Source organism: Strongylocentrotus purpuratus, unplaced genomic scaffold (genome assembly GCF_000002235.5).
Source record: "Strongylocentrotus purpuratus isolate Spur 01 unplaced genomic scaffold, Spur_5.0 spur5_scaffold_9, whole genome shotgun sequence".
NCBI classification, from domain to species: Eukaryota; Metazoa; Echinodermata; class Echinoidea; order Camarodonta; family Strongylocentrotidae; genus Strongylocentrotus; species Strongylocentrotus purpuratus.
Window position 1 is genome coordinate 16446397 of NW_022145615.1, and position 12373 is coordinate 16458769.

Consider the following 12373-nt stretch of genomic DNA (forward strand, 5'->3'; position numbering starts at 1 on the left):
TAACAGTGTGATTTTCTTTTATATTACGCGTGGAACGGTGGAAGAGAAACAAAAATGTTCATCATCATATATGTAAAACGGTTGGAAAAATAAGTGATGATTTTAAGCTTAATTCCTTACATCAATATAATGGAAGTAAATTGGTGGTGGCCAATTATGCTATTTACAATCCTGCTACTGCTGCTGCTACTTATGGTGATGATGATGTTGACGTGATGATGATCGAATAATATTTTTTGTTGTCATCATTCTTATCATGGCTTTTATGATTATGCTTTATCATCGTATCAATTTCACTACTAATTGTTTTCCTATTAACTTCCTACTATTACAAACAGTTTTATGTTTGTATTTTTATTATGTTGTAAATTCAAGACATATCGGGCCTTTAGATGAGAGCTTGAATTTTACTCAATAAACCCAGTCAATTCATTTTATGTCAAGCAAATGGGTGCACTATCATTTATTGAATATGGCTTTACCATATATACTACTGCAGCAGTATTGTACGGATGTCCTTTTGCAGGACATTAATCTTCCTTTGCCACTGCATGTGTAAAATGGGTACCATTAGGATGGTTGGGTTGGCTTGTATGCGCTTGTCAATACGACGCCTGGCCGGAATACTCTCCACGGAGCGAAGCGTGATCATAATCATGTGCGAATTAGCAATTGAACCCAATGACTTGGTTTTTAATAATTACGATGTAAAGCGCTCAGAAACGGAATAGTAAGCGCTGTACAAACGTGATTATTATTATTATCATTATCATTATCATTGTTATTATCATTACTATTATGATGATGATGATGATGATGATGATGATGATGGTAAAGATGCACAACCTATACATAACTAAATAACTGTCAAGCCTATGCAGAATCAATGAGATTGCATTACGTTATCATCCATCACCACCACCATCACAAGGCGCATATTGCAAACTCGTGTACGTTCGCAGCAAAAACACCATTGACGATAACAGAAATACACATACTAACCTTGTTCACGCGTTAAACATCTAAGGACATACAATGTATTCCCCTCGATTCATGTGAAGGCATTTGAAACAAGTATTTAAACAAGGAAACAAAACTTGCAGCTCTACACAAATGTGCAAGGAACGCTACAATAAATCTTGACACTTCCTTTGTAGAAATCATGCGCAAACATATACATGGAATGCATGAACATCAACAAAAATACTAGACGACATTTGGTAATATACTGCCTATGCAGCATGTCCTAAAAACCTTTACAATAGGGAGTTTTCGATTTGCGTGGACGTGGATGTGTGGCTTCCTTTTAAGGCACTGGCAGTCACTAACAGTTCTCGTCATGCAAATCGAAAAGTCCCAAATCACAACTGCTCTTGGATAAAAGACGCGATCAATTATTGAGAAACCTAGTACCTTGCAGTGTACGTGGAGCACATCAGCAGGTTTTCCCCTTGTATTGTACCAGCCATTTTGAATCTCTTCGTTTGGGATAATAATCAATTGTATATTGCACGTGCCATGAAAATGTCATTGTCATTTATCATGCCATTCATCAGATATGACGCAAACTAAATCCATGCAGAAAGAATAGGTGGAGAAAAAGATAGATTCTGACGAAATGAATAGATGCTCTGCCAGGGGCGGATCCAGCCGGCCCGAATAAGCGGGGAGGGGAGGGGTGTAGTGAGCACTAATTTTTTGTTTTTGTTTTTAAGGGGAATCAAGGGGGGGGGGGTATGGAGCTTTATTTTTTGTTATTACTCAACAACAACCCCCTCCTCCCTTTGAGCAAAAGAAAAACAATTTATTTTTGTTTTTAAGGTAAATTTAAACATTACCATCTTTTTGTTACACCTATTTTGGGGGGCAGGGGAGGGGGCTCAAGTCCCGACCCCCGCCCCTGGATCCGTCCCTGTGCTCTGCTACGCTACGCGACAGAGCACCTAAACAAAGAACGAAAACGAGAAAAAAAGGCGTTCTGCAAAAAATGACGACATAGGCACATAGCCAATACGCGTTATAATTGTGCGGAAACCCCAATAGCTTTGTTTACGGCAGTTTGGGTGTAATGCATGGCATCCATGCTAAAACTTTTGCAAAAATAACCAAGAGATTTAATTTTTTGACCAAATATGTATTATCTGAGAAAGAACTTTCAATTAATAACATGAGTTTGAAGTAGCAAACCTTTTTGATACACATTTGAAAGTTAGATATTACACACAAAATGTATGGCGTGATGAAACATAAAAATGTGATTTACTCAGAACATGGTGTTATTCTACAATTTAAATTATCCATTAAGCTGTCCAATGAAACACGTTTTATAAATTAAACATATAATATATGTTGTCGTGCTACAAACACACAAAAGAAATGATCAGATAATTTTGATGGATAAGTCATTTTATGCTATCCCAAATGAGTTGATGCCCTTTTCAACATGATGCGCATTTTGAGTGGGAAACACTGTGAACATTTACATCTACAGTGCCTGTTTGTGCCTTATAAGGCAATTCTCACAGGTATTAGTGACACAATCTTTAAATGAGTATTTCTGTTAGGACATTTAGCTATTAGAATGTTATTGTCTACACTAAAGTTGGTGGTGGGTGTGGCAACTACACTGGAAAAAAATAATAGTCGAAATAACTCAATAAAATTGAGGAAAATAATTGCCTTATTTTTATTAAGTAAAAATTACATACGGCATCTTAAGTAGAATTTACTTATTTTGCTGAATAAATTTTTACTCAGTTAAATAGAGTTACATTAACGTAAATAATTTAAGTATTGTAATCATTTTAGATAATGAAAAAAAAAGCTATGATAGGATTACATATTGCACGATTTGGTACCCATCTAATCTAACAAGTAACATCCACTAATCATTCACTACTTCTATTTAAGATTAATCACTAATCACTAACACTACTTCTATTTAAGACTTAACCGTATATATGTATCTACCACCATCACAAACTATTACATACGCTTCAATTCGACATATATTGATAGGCTCCAAATTTTATATATACTTGATCGTAGCATCTTAAAAGGAAAATTGGTTGACAATTTCCTGAAATATCAAGTTTTGATTTGTTTTGAACTGGGTAACAATTAAAAATTGTCTTGTCTTTGCTTAGCCATGTTAAATGAATTAGTAAATGTTTTAAAGTCCTTAAAATTTTAAAATACGCTTCAATTCGACACATATTGATAATTGATAATTTTAAAATACGCTTCAATTCGACACATATTGATAGGCTCCAAATTTTATATATACTTGATCGTAGCATCTTAAAGGGAAAATTGGTTGACAATTTCCTGAAATATCAAGTTTTGATTTGTTTTGAACTGGGTAACAATTAAAAATTGTCTTGTCTTTGCTTAGCCATGTTAAATGAATTAGTAAATGTTTTAAAGTCCTTAAATTTTCATTCAACCACAAAAAAGAATTGTTTTATTTAAAAAAGAGTTTAATTTGGTCTTAATGAATATTCATAAATTATGTAAATATTTCTATTACGCACTGCATCGGTCCTTACTTTGGAAAGATAAGAATAATCAACATAAATTGTTTGAGTAATACGTATAATTTCTGATTTTGAGTTAAAATTACTAAATTAATACAAGCTGAAATTACTTAAAGTTCTTATGTATTTGATTTTACTTAAATATTCCACGTATGTTCTACTAAATTGAAAGTTTGAGTTAGCAAGACTTAAATTTAGTGCGTAAGTGGCAAAACTAATGTTTTCAAGTAAATTCTACATGGAAAAAATACGTAAAAATTACCGATGAACAAATTCTTTTTTACAGTGTATGGCTATTACGAATTGTACATTGGTAACGGATTAAGTACATCATAATTTTAGAAAAAGATTTTAAAAAATATTATCATAGAACCAAATATTAAGGAAATGTGCTTTAGATAATATATTACCTTCTCAGTTCTTTTATGTATGTTTTAAGGAATATTGGGTGGTATTTTCGAAAGCGGACTAACTTAAGTCCATGGTTCAATCCATCGACTAAGTATGCAATGCCAAGTGTCTATATGAATATATTTCTGAATAATTTAATATGTCACTAAATTAAAATAAAATGTGATAACATAATTAATAAACAACAATATAACTATGATATCATTATGTTATCGTGGTAATTTAGGGACAGATCAAATTACTCAAAATTATATTCACATGGACACAATCCGCTCTTAAGAACACCACCCAATGTCACATCTATTTATTCATTTTCTCTGTGTTCATCGATCACTCTACAAACTGAACATCAAAAATTATTGATAAGAATTTTCCGTGTTAAAATTAACATGGGAAAATGTTTCAAGATGTGATGTTTCAAGATGGAATCTTTTTTCCTATCTTGAAACATTAGGCTAGCAAAGTTTGGATGCCATTCTTAAACTACCTTAGGCTACCAAAGTTATAAATTATATATGTATATGTATAAACTCAGATTTTAAGAAATGACAACAGACATTATTTGTTATATGATTGGTCACTCTCTTTGTGAATTTTATGGATTATGTTGTCATTTTCGATTTCCACATGTCTTGGTGGCCGTAACCAATTGAAAGTAGGAAAATGAATTATTCTACCCCAAGACTTAGGCATAAGCTCCAAAACACATCGATGAGATTGATAATACATAATATATTGACAATTTAAGGTATTGGTGGCCATATTGGACGCCATTTCGAAAATAACCTTTTTCCGGGGTTCCTAATTTCTTAGATTTTGTAATGTTATTCCACTAATGGAAACCGTTGAAGAACCTTTTTGTTGCAATTGTTTTGGGGTTAGGGTATTTTTACTCGTACTCTAATCCGACTAGTGAGGGGTCATATAGATAAATGTAGACTCAATGCTATTAGTAATAGGCCTATGTGTAAATGTGACGACAGATCTAGGGTCATGATTAATGACATGAGTAAGCATAATCTTCTGGCATCTGTCGTTATTTTCTAGTTGGAAGGAACAACATTGGAAAAAAGCGCAACACCTATATTGAATACTAAAATAATAACATGCATTGATCAAACATGACTTGTGACCCGAATAGGTCCATGGACCTGGTTATGATTACTGTAATAGTACACTGTGCAAATTCGTGTATTGCTAAACCTTCATTTGAAATATAGAAAGTGTTAAATCAACCATTTAGTCTACTTAATATTATATTATAAACTTTATCTTTTATTCTACTTTAATTTGTTTTATCATATATTCTTCAACTTATTCTATTTTTTCTATTTTCTATTTTGCCTTATTCTCTAATTCAGTCTTCTTTGTATTTCAAAACACATATTCCAATGTTCTCTTTTTTCTATTGATAATATTTCAGCAACGAATTGAGAAATTTGGTAGACATGGGTGAAATATAGCAATCCATCCTTGGCAAGACGTAATGCAAAAGATGATTAAGATAATAAGAATAAAATGAATAATAATAACTAAAAGATAAACATCGTTAATCGTGAGAACGTTCACTTCAATGCCCCTCTGCCGAATAGTCTGAACAATAGAATCGAGCAAGTGTAATCAAATGTTAAACGAATTTATCGTACGTCCTGAAATATTAATTTACTACTGCTTGTCATATTAAAATTAAATGGAAGCAATGGCGAACGATTTTCGCTAAAATGCAGCAATCGTCGCTTAGATTTCTTTACTCTAAAAATTACCATGAGACAGAGCAAAATATAAATATGATCGATGAACATGATATTGTCTTGAAAACTGTCAGAAAACATTAGAACTAGAATCAAAACAAGACACAATGTGATTTTGTAAACAAGTACTTTTTTCCATGTTAGCCCTCCAGTACCAAATAACAAAGCAAAACTCGAGCCAGGTGCCAATACGGGTAGACTTAAATGAAATAATTTAAAAGGGGAAGGAGAAGAATCATTTCGGCAAAATTGGTGATTAGATTCTCTATGATCGAGGCATACACATGCACATTACATACTCCGTGGTAAGAAGGAAGTAGGCGAGGAAAACATGAAGGCAAGAAGAGAGAGAGAGAGAGAGAGAGAGAGAGGCTCTGGTTCAAATTCAGTTTTCTTTAAATATAAACCCGGTATTGATGACCATTTATCTGCCATGTGATTGCCAATTGACGCTACATACAAATAGTACCATGGTGTCGTTAATTGTCAACGTATTGTTTAAAAAGCTGTGGACAGACGATGAACAAATAAGAATAATAATACAAGGTCGTTTATCGTGAGAACATTCACGGCTATGCCTCTCCGCCACACAATCCGAACAATAGTATAATCAACCTATATACGCAATCAACTGTTAAACGAATGTATTGTGAGTCATAGTAATATTAAAAGGAAGCAATGGCGAACGGTTGTCGCTTAGAGCAATATATAACTATGATGGATAAACATGATATTGCCTTGAAAACAGTCAGAAAACATTAGAACTAGAATCAAAACAAGACATAATGTGATCATGTAAATAAGTGCATTTTTTGCTATGTTAGGCCTCCAGCACCAAATAACCAAGCAAAACTCGAGCCAGGTGCAAATAAGGTTAACTTAACGACAATAACTTATGACATATTGCCTATTGTCATGACTACATTTTTTACTTATTTCTTCTTTATATTTTAATTTAATTCAAAATAGTTATTCTAGTGATTACTCTTTTCTCTTTATAATTTTTTAGCAACGAACTGAATGTTTTAGTACACATATTTGATGTAGTATAGTAATAAAACATGGGTACATGGCGTACAGCAAAAGATGATAATAATGATAATAAGAAGAATAAATAATAATAATAATAATAAAAACGGTGCTTATAAAGCGCTTACCACCGAAGACTCTAAACGCTATAACAAACAAAATGCATTGATAAACAATTACATATTAAACAAAACAAATAGAAAATGCAAATAGGAAATATTTCATTTCATTTATTTATTTAAACACGGTAACTTTCTAGGCCTAAACGTTTGTTTTTCAGAAAGTCCGTGACTGAATAAATAAAAATGTACAAATTATATCACACAAAAAAAAATCTAGTAGCAAAAGATAACAAAACATAAAAATATGCAAAATAATCGAATCAAATCAAGAACTAAAAATAAACAAAGAAAACATGAATTATTATGATGTACAAAATACAAATTAAATAATTAACATGAAAGTGTATTGTAAATCGAGAGTCTGATTGACTCTCCTCCCACGGGTCAGCCCCCCCCCCCCCCGCTACCTAAGTGGTGACCTGATGTGTTTTCTAAAATTGTGTTCCAGCATTTCGCTCCTCTATAACTTAAACTCCTTATTTTATAATTCGTTTGGTAATTCGAAATTATGAAAAATAATAATACAATATCCACAATAATAATTAAACATTGAATTCGTCCAGGAGACGAATTAGGTGATCTGCCGCTTTGATCGAGACTTTAACTGACCCCTGACTAGGCGTTGTGATGTGCGCCTGTAATTCAGCTAAGGATGGAAGTTGCAAACTGATTCAGCCGAGGACACAGGTTCGAAACTGAGTCACGTCTTTCGGATGGTGACGTTTAAAGGTCGGTCCCCAGACGTAACTAATCAAATCTGATTGATACACGTCTGTAAAAACCCAATACACACACACTCTAACACACACACACACACACACACCCAACGGTGTCGATTTGTATCCGTGGTTGGGGGATGATAGGTCCCAAAATATTTTCGGCAATGGATCAAATCAACGAAGAGGTAGAAACGTTTGGCAGGTTGCACCCCCTCCCTTCCCAGTTATTAACTTTTTAAAGTCACCCTCAATAAAGATAACATTTCAGAGAATATGGGACCCATGTGGGTCCCACATGGGCTTGCTACCTGGGTTATTATCCTATAATAATCCTCTCTTTCTCTCATTATCTCTCTCTCCCACTTTCTACTTCTTTTTTTGCACTTTTGCGCTTCGCGCTTAACATTTAGCTCGTTGCTTTTTAACGCTGCGGCTTTGCATTTGGCGCACTGCATTTCTATGATGCTGTTGATTAAAGAAATTGAATGAATTCATCAATTCCTGATGAAGCCGTATGAGCGAGAATTCAATTTTTTCTCGTCTCATATACGGTTGTCTCATTTACGTATGTATTATGAAAATGAGACAGCAAAATGTGTATATTGATGGTCATCTTGCGAGTAATAACCATTAACTACTCTCATCGGGCTGTCATCATTAATTTTTCTCTTCATTTTTATTTTTGATGGTGAATTATTGGGGAGGGGATGATTGTACAGGCCACCCCCCACCTGAATTTTTTTTTTTTTTTTTTTTTTTTTTTTTGGGGGGGGGGGGGGGTATATTACCCCCATCCCCCCGGGATCGACAACCATGCACACACCCTTCTATAATCGAAGTAGATCACAACCAAAGACGTTTAAATATAATTACTAGACGGAAAGCAGCACTCGCGGAAACCATGCAGACGAATGTGATTAGGCTCCGCCTCTTTTGGATCATTTGAAGACAAAATAAGCACCCGAGGCGGCTTTTTGATTGGATAAGAGCCTCATGAATATGTATTTTATCGATAGTATCGTTTAAGAAACCGGATAATATATTTGACCTCATTGCGTCACTTTAATTATGCAGATTTATGCACGACGCTACTACACTCGCACAAACTGAGAAGAGTTAGTTCATTGAGAATGGGTGAGTAATTGATTGAAATATGAGTAGATTAAGTGAATTTAGTCATCAATTTTGAAAAAGCTGCAATAGTCTTCGTGATCTACGGTAATTTTGTTACATTTTGAGACAGTTCTCAACAGATTTTTTGGGAAAAGACTAGGAAAATATTGCTCTTGAAATTGCACTTTGGTTTTCATCGTCATGAAGTAGTTTGACTGCGGTTTGCCGTCATTTCACCCTATAGTACTCCAGTTAGGGCCCGGGGTTCCGGCAGGCCCACCCCGGGGAATTTCGGTGCTCATCTTCATCAAGATCAAACTTTCTAATCAGGTTTTATTTCAGATTTGATCGTCATCATGAATCTAAATCACCAATCATCACCAATAAATCGTTACACCTTAAAATAATCTATGAAGCATGATTTTTTTGATAATCCAAGTGGATTAATTCTTGTTAAAATCTTTAGTAGATGTTGACTCTGATGGTTTATCAGTGCCATCCGTCATCGGTACGCGGTGCGTGTCAACGTTATTTTGACCAAAATTATCTGTGACCATTGATAATCAAACAACTCCAAATCCTATTTCATTTAGATGTATACCTGGAAGTTATTAATAAAAATATTAAAAAACAACAACACTAGGATTTGTTTATTTAATATTTAGATTTTGTATGGGTCCAGCGTGCTTGTCAAGTTGTCATTATTTCTAGATCTAGACCTCTAGACCCCTAATTACTTTTAATATTATCTAATAGATCTAGGTCTATTAGAGTTTTTTTTTTCTTCTCCTAATTGTGCAGTTCATGTTGATAAATCTATTTTTTGTGTAAGAGAAGACCCCTAGTCCACAGTTATGTTTACTTATGTAGGGTAGTCCACCTCTTCTTCTTGTTTTAATAAACCAATTCTACTTAAGACTACTTTAAAATATTCATGGGCCATACAAAGCACTGTTTGAGGCACAAATTATATCTTCCATTTAGTTTTACTTTGTACTGTGGTTCATTAATTTAAATAGGAATGTTGATTTCCAAACTATATTAAATTTGTGGCCAACCATGACATCGAAACTAGTTTATATGCTAGATCTATTTTATTTTGTTATGGAGAAAGGGACGCCTTGATTGTCATATTGATTTTGTTTTCTTTTTGTTCCAACAGATTGAAACTGATGAAGAGCTGGAAGGAGTTAACTGATGAGTGAACATTATATTTCTTATATTTGCAAGATGAAGCAGAAAGTGCCATACAGGTAACATTTTCAGGATATTTAGCACACAAATATTAAACGAACACCTATTAATTCACTAAAAAGGAAATGGAACTAAGTTTATGTCATGATGTTGCAAGCATACATAGTGGAGGGTATATTTTATTCTAGTTCTGCACTTAGCACACACATAATGATATCTTTCCTTTCTTTGTCTACAAAGGGAATTTGTCTTTATTTGCAGGAAGTCCTGTGTGTAGGAGAACAATGTCTAATGCACATTAAAAGCTCTACATGGTCATACATGTAGGGTATACACAGGACCCCTCATTACTTTTTTTTTGTAAGTGGTCCTTTCACTTCTTGAGCAATGAAGATGAAGAAGAACACAAAATGAGATTAATGGAAGTCTGTTTAAAGGATTATGGTTGATATGTATCTATTATTATCACTTTTTAATTGAAGTACCTACATTGTCTTCTCTTATGTAGGATGATGCTTCTCTACAGTGGATGATGAAGGCATGCTGGTTACAAACCCAGGAGAGGAACAAAAAACCGGATATTGACCGGATCATATCTAGAGATGCGGGCCTACTATACACTTCATACGAGCAAGTGTGCTAATATACAATGTAGGTACCCCCAATAAACTATTGTAGAACACATATCATGCAGAAAGTTATAGATCTGACAAAGATATTTTTCATTGTCCATTACTTGTAAAAGAATAATTGACTGAATATCACAATTGTGATTTACATTTAAAAAAAAATGTTGATATAGATGAAATATAAGTCTACATTACGTATAACATTCTCTGGTCCAAGATGTTGGGTCATTTTGTATCCCATACTTAACCAAGTATTATTCAATTATGAGCAAAAGTTCACAATACAAGTAAATTGTACATGTATTACTTATTTCGTACCTTGTCAGATCCAAGCTCCAGCAGGCCTATCTAAGATGTGGTCAGTAACTAGTCTTGTTGGAAAAAATAGTTTAGGTTTTCCCACTAGAACCCCAAGTGAGTTTCAGTCCTTCGTCATTTTGTCAGAGCAGGTATCAGGGTGTATGTTATTAGTTGTTGTTTATTTTCTTATACACTGTATCTTATTTTCATTTTTCCATTCCACAGATTTGGGTTATCATTACAACCCTTTCTTCTGAAAACTAGGCTACAACTGTATTGATGAATGCAGGAGACATCTACAAGGGACTACGTCTTAAGGATGCCACCCTCATATAATGAAAGAGGACAGTAGAGATGGGTTTAAATTTGAATATTTACATGATATTTATTTATTATTTGTATTATTATGTTTGTACAATACCACATTCAATAAAGCTAATGAATTTATCATCTTGTCAACTTTCAAATAATTAAAAAAAACTAATCATCAATGAATAAACATTTTAACAATGTCAACCATCTTATAGGAGGACTGGGCAGAAATATTTTCCTTGAAATTTGAGTGATAAAGATCTATCAATCTATACCAAAGATTGAATTAATCAATAATATTTTAAATATAATTATACATGCTGAAATTCATTTACCTATATGGACTTCTGTATTTTAGAGGATTTGTAAATTATTACATTACTGCTGTTTCAAGTAGTGTATGTATAAGAAGGTTTGAAAGTCAACCCTCTAAGTGCATTAAATATAGAGAGACATAGACAGACTGCCATTTCATCATTGCCTTTCGTATCCAAACTACTAATTTTAATAGAATCATGTTTTGATACTTCCTAACTTAAGAAAAACAGGTGGGGGGGGGGGGCTTGCTATCCTCTTCCTGGTGCTGTTTCTACATGGACCATGTAACTGGTTTCAAAAGTGTAAACAATATTATATTTATCATATGTTTATATTAGAAGGATTTAGAAAGTGAAAACGTTATGAATTATAGCATTTCTGTTGCTAGAAGTAATAATATAAGTATAATGGCAGTGTTGATTGTTAAGGGAAAGGGATGGTTTTCCCAGTGAAATTAACGTATTAATGTAAAATTAATTTAAAAAAAAGAGAAATTATTCCTTATAATAAAAAATATACAGGACATAGACCTCCTAACAAAAACCCTGGTACCACTTCTGGGTTGTTGTTTTTTCTTTGGGGGGGGGGGGGGGTGGGGGGAGGTGGCAACCCAATTCAAAATTTCCAGTGTTAAATTCAGTTGTCTTAAAAAAAAAAAAATCTTTTATGTCAAGGTGTTGAATTAAACAATGTTTCACTTTCCGTTTTCAAGTTAGAAAATTTGAATAAAATTATTAACATATTTCCCGATCTCTCTGGTCTCTACATTAAACATGTTCAAAGCTCCTGCAAAGGCTGCAAAAGGGAAAAGTGAAGATAATCCAAGTGAAATGTGGACAGTAATAGCCGGAGTGAATATGGAATGGTTGATCGTAGTTGATAACGAGTAAATGTAAATGAGTGGTAAACAACTACGACTGAAAGTGAGACAGAAAGGAA

General features: G+C 33.7%; 1 long non-coding RNA gene across 1 annotated transcript; it reads left to right on the top strand.

The window, feature by feature from the left end:
* Positions 1–10373: 10373 nt before the first annotated feature.
* LOC115920485 lies at positions 10374–11251 on the top strand. Its single transcript, XR_004062372.1, has 2 exons — positions 10374–10526; positions 11030–11251. It is a non-coding gene; the product is annotated as an uncharacterized LOC115920485 (long non-coding RNA).
* Positions 11252–12373: the final 1122 nt, after the last annotated feature.